The following is a 6000-nucleotide window of genomic DNA, read 5'->3' as shown; positions in this document are numbered from 1 at the left end:
CGAGTTAATTGTCTCATAAGAAATAGCTTGGCTGAGAATACACGCATTTCTTATAGTAACACAGTGAGACATTTTAATAGGTTAGGGACGAATACAGTTTGAGTCATCAGCGGCCGGTTCCATTGTCTCCTGTTGTGTTGTGTATTTCTTTCTGCTTTGAATCTGACTATGCGCCAACAACAATTAAATTTTATGTCGCTGGAATAAGCTTTGAATATAAAATTCATAACTGGCCAGATCCATGTTTTATTGTCAGAAAAATGCTGTAAGGTTGCAAGTGACTGCGTTCTAGGAAAGATTCCTGTGCTCCGATAACCCTATCTATATTAGTACGTGCCATGGGTCTTCCTCCACTATCAAAGCAGGAAAGTCGCCATATTACCTATAATTGTGTCGGTGCGGCGTTAAACTAAACAAAAAATATTAGTACGTATCTGCCAAGCGTTGCCGCATATTTGTCATTCTGACTATAAGAGCAAGTTATTTCAAGCCGTATAGACTCTTGCATATTTTGCTCTCCTCCGAGTAAGTGAGTTAGTAGCAGCAACCGCACAGCGTCGAAGACGAGGCTATCAGCGTGATCAAATATTGGTTGTAACATTCGCGCAAAACGACATGTCGGATTATATGAGCTCAAAGTTCGCATTCGATTACGGGATGTTGTTTTTTTTTTGTTTTTTGCATACGAGGTTCTCCGTGACACGAGCTCAATTTTCGGGGGTTTATCTAAGGCATTTATGTTTATGGATTCCACATGCGTGAAGTATCGCTCACACAGTTTTCGTATTGTTAGAGCTAGCGAACTGGCAGTGCAAGGTGTATCCAAGGTAAATATAAAACATCGGTCGTTGGTCTTCGTGGGCTTGCAAAACCTATATTTAATTATAATTAAGCATCCGTACATGTCATACAGGGGGACCTCCAGGATTAGTGTAAATGGCCCAAATTAGCGCTTATTTTAACTTTGCTGTAAATGAAATTACTTTACAGAGGTATATGGATCATTGGTGACTGTATTCTTTATTGGGCTGGTAAAGGAGCATCTGAACGAGGCAAGAGCAATGTGAGAACATGAGCATTCACTGGAACGGAATTTCGAGAATGCAAATTCAGCACCTTCATGGATGCATACAGTACGGTTTTATTCAAGGCAAGAATCCAAGTATTATCATTCTTCATCTGGGAGGAAATGATATTACTAGTTCCAAGATATGTAAAATTACAAGACAGTTGACAAGCAATTTTGATTATTTATTTAGATATTTTCGGGAAGCGTTAGTTGTCTGGATATACATTTTGCATTTGGATTTTACTGCTCGGACGGAACGCATTTATCGCCAGTTGGAAATGACATGTACCTATTAACACTTTTTGAGGCTATCGCTACGTTTCAGGGTAAGCCGGGCGTGAGATTAATTGGAGATGATAGTTGAATCTAGCCAACCTTTGGAGGACAAACCGCTTTAAATGTCGACAATAGTTTAAGGACAGTTTGCTGTGGCGGAAAATTCTAGTCAGCTGTTGGTCGATTCGTCATTTGTCCCATAGTTTAAGGAAAGTCTCGATAACCAAGGGAAATGATTTAGTCGGTATTTATTCTTTTATGATTTGGATGGGTTACTTCCCCTGATCTTGGTTCACTTAGGTGAAGTATCCGGAGTGGGAAGGAAATTCCATATAGCATCTTCAAATTCAATGGTAGCAATTAGAGGCCAGGGTTCGCTCGATCAGGTATGCTAGGAGGTTATCCCGTGTATTCTCTAATTGTTGGCAGACATTTTAGGGCTTGTTTATGACTCTAGCGATTATAACAGTTATTTTCATGTACGTCTATGATTCTAGCGTTCATAGATATATACGTTTATGGTTATTGCGATCATAATCATATAACAGTTATTTTCATGTTCGTCCATGATTATAGCGACCATAGACATATGCGTTTATGATTATTGCGATCATAAACAAATATATGTAATGCCGCGCGTTTATGGCCGTTGCGACCATAAACAGAATGTTTAGCGATCACATGCGTTTATTTTCATGTGCGTCTATGATTAAAGCGATGATAGACGTAGGCGTTTATGGTTATTGCGACCATAAACAACACAATGTCTGCAAGGTATAGATGGGCATGACCTTTCGATCTTCGGTTGGCTTTGAGTTTTCATAAATCTCTACTCGGCAAAATCTGAAAACCGAGAGAGATGTCTGCTATCAAATTTTTGTACATATATTTCTGTTCGTTTATTTGAATTCCCGTTACAAAAATATTTAATTCTTGTCATTTTGTATGAAAATATACATAATAACAATAATAAAATTATGAAAATTGTTTATTGTTCATTGGCACTTATTTGTAATAAAATAAGTGTTATTGCAGTTTTCTTATGGTTGTAATGACGAAAAAATATACCTTAATGTCATTTCTCCGTGTAATATGTCCGGCTTACGGACTAATGACATCATATTTAGAAAGCCGGCCACGTTGCCATTTTTCTAAGGATTAAATGTAACTCAGGAAACACTTCATTGTTTAATAAGCAGTCCATCGTATATGATGCAATTACCTGCTGTAAATATTTGTATTTTATTGAAACGTGTATATATTGACTAAATTGAATGTGGATCTCTGTGCTATTTAGAGCATCCAAACCAGCAGTGGAAATAACCAGAGTGCACACACGCCAGATAAACATACAAAATAGCATTTTATGAATGTGCATCAAATCTTGAAATGAGTGTATTAGTGTAAGACAGATAAAAATCTTGATTGTTTTTTCATTTACGCTAGTTTCTTTTTTCTCTTCTTCCCTTTTAATTGTAAGCAATTAACAAACTGAAATTAATCTGCGTATGAACTAGACGAATACGTGTAACAAGTGATACCCGAGTATTTTTCTGTTTCTTTGCAATGTACGGACTGATTTCGCCAAAACTAATGACTTACGGCAGTGGACAATATATCACTTCACTAGGTAATGGTATTTCATACTTTTACATGCGAAACATTAGCGTAACTATGAAGTGTCGATTTAAAAAAAATGTTGACAATTGAAAATATCAGATAATACCATTAAAACATCTAGAAATTTGCGAATCTACTTAATCCTGGTCAGATGTCTGAAAATAATCATTGTATTATACCATATGATAGAAAATATATTAGTTTATGATAAAACTCTATACTCAGCAGAAGTTCTAACGCCACACCAACAATTTTAGATATATCTCTCTAACCTTTGGACATATTTCAACACAATATGACAACTATGTAGATAAGTAATTCATGAAACAATTGCGTAAAATGGTAAATTCATTGAAGCGTGAAAAATTTAAACACTACAATCCCCATAATGAAACGTCACATAATCCGATTGTAAGTACCATAAATAACCCCGGGCAATTACTGTTCGAAGAGGCCGAAAACGGTTCCGTACCGTGATACAGGCCCTGTATTGCACCATGCTTACGACATGATGTAATTCGTCGACGGCGCGCTGGAATTTTGCAATAAGGTTCGTAAATGTTTTGACGTCTCCTTGGAATATTCATGCTACCTGGAAAAAACTTCGTGTCTATGCATACTCAAAATTATTGTAGCATACACCAACTTCAAGACATAGACTAGTTTTCGAATATTATTTCATATTAAACATGTTGTTTAAGCGTGTACCTCTCGGTTTGGTCTACCACTCTGGACCGATCCGTCGGCGCGCACTCTCTCATCTAACGTCATCCGGCATACATGCGGAAACAGCAAACTTTTCATTGTGGACTGATCACACAGATTTCATATACACATATTTTGGACCGTTTAGGGTGACCAGTAGATATTTAAATATTAAAAGCAATTAATGCACGTGCACGGTGGAAATCAATGAATGGGAGGTTATTTGTTTAAAAAAAATATCGGTTACCTGTAGGACGATACGTAGATACTTAACATACGACATATAAATATATTACCGGCTATAGCAAAATAAATATTCAAACTTATGATTTTCCCTTTGAGTCCCATTCTAAAAAAATAAAATTTAAGAGTATACTTCCCGGAAGCACAAAGCACCTCTTCCCATGTGTTGTAATCGAGCGCCATGTACAAAACCGAAACTCATTTGCATATGAACTGGACTTAAACACGATTTGTAATAACGTTTTGAAACAATAAGGGTTTTCATTTTTTTGTTTTACATGCCATGCCTTTTTGTTTCCATTACGTGTGTAAGATATTCACCTGGAGGGGATTACTTTTATTTACACTGTCCCATGTCTTTGGAACATGGTGGGGGTAAGAGTGAGGTTAGGTGCACCATAAACCGGTTTAAGCTTCCCAGTGGTGTTTTTGCCACTGACCGTTCCAAGGCGGTGCCCCACTGTGTTCCTTTGTTTGTTCGTTTCGTCTTATGTGTTGGCTTTGTGTGCGTGTGTGTTGTTCGTTTTTTCCTTGTGTGTTGGCTTTGGGTGTGTGTGTGTGTGTGTGTGTATGTGTGTGTGTGTGGTGCGCGCGTCTGCGTGCTGGGGGTTTCGTTTTGGGGGGGGGGGGGGCTACGTTTTTGGTGCGTGGCATTCCCTGTTTGATATTTTTCTTTGTTTTTTTTTACTTGTATATAAATTAGTCAAGTTATTTATAATCTACTGCAGTAAGTTGAAAATGTTCAGTAAATCGGTATGTTACTTGCAATACTACTGGAGAATACATGTACATCACAAATCAGACGTTAACGCCCAGCTCATATGAAATTTAGTTTCGGCTTTGTAGATCGCGCTCGACTACAACACAGATAAGAAGAAGAGAACAGAGCAACTAAAGGTAAATGAAACATGTAAACATTTTTCATAAGTTTTACATATAAGATCAATAATATCCGATTTTATTATTAATGGTTTAAACACACATTCAGGGGCCTCCGTGGCCAAGTGGTTAATATCGCTGGGTCTATTTACTTGCCCTTCATCGATGTTGGTTCAAGCCTCACTCGTGGCGTTAAATTCTTCATGTAAGGACGTCATGCAGCCTGATTACGGAAGGTCAGTAGTTCTACCCAGGTGCCCGCTCGTGATGAAATAATGCACGTAGGGGCACCTGGGGTCTTCCTCCACCATCAAAGCTGGAAAGTAGCCATATGACCTATAAATGTGTCAGTGCGACGTTAAACCCAACAAAATAAAATAAATCACTCTGGGCGTTGAATTCTTCATGCGAGGAAGCCATCCAGCTGGCTTACGGAAGGTCGGTGGTTCTACCAAGCTGCCAGCCCGTGATGAAATAATGCACGGACTAGCAATTGGGGTCTTCCTTCACCATTAAAGCTGGAAAGTTACCATACGATCTATAATTTGTCGGTATGACGTTAAATACAACAAAATAAATAGCATGCACACTTTCATATAACACTGTCCGTTCTCATGGCATGTGTGAACTCTCAACTCCGGATGTGTCGGAGTTTGGCAGAGATCTGTACCAATTTCACTCAATATTTTCAAAAAAATAAAATGTTTCAATATATTTCCTGGGGAGGACCCTAAAATGTTGGAATAACTTTTGGCCTAACCCATTTGTATGTATTTGATTTAATGCTTGTATTAAATGTGATGTATACATGTGTGCATATATATATACAATAAAATATGATTAAACTAAACTTAAGGCGTGCGCTAGATTTTCTATATATGAAATGGGCGAATTTTTTCCCAATAACAGAATTTCTTCCAACTTGCAGTTTTCAAGGACAGAAAAACTCTTTTTAAATACCGGTGACCTATGACTTTTATTGCATATTTTTGTTACTTAGATAATTGTACATCTGTATCAAAAGTTGAAGAAATTCTGTTACTGGGAAAAATTTCGCCCATCTCATACAGAAACTCTAGCGACCGCGTTTTTAATAATAAAATTTGTGACTAGATATGTGCTTTTTTTTCAATACCTATATATGTTTTGACTAATGCTGCCGAAAAGTCGATAAGGGAGTTAACAATTAATGTCCTTATAATGTTCCT

The sequence above is a fragment of the Mercenaria mercenaria genome, chromosome 13, assembly GCF_021730395.1.
Source record: "Mercenaria mercenaria strain notata chromosome 13, MADL_Memer_1, whole genome shotgun sequence".
NCBI lineage: Eukaryota > Metazoa > Mollusca > Bivalvia > Venerida > Veneridae > Mercenaria > Mercenaria mercenaria.
The sequence above is the reverse complement of the archived record's forward strand: the minus strand, read 5'-3'. Positions refer to the sequence as shown.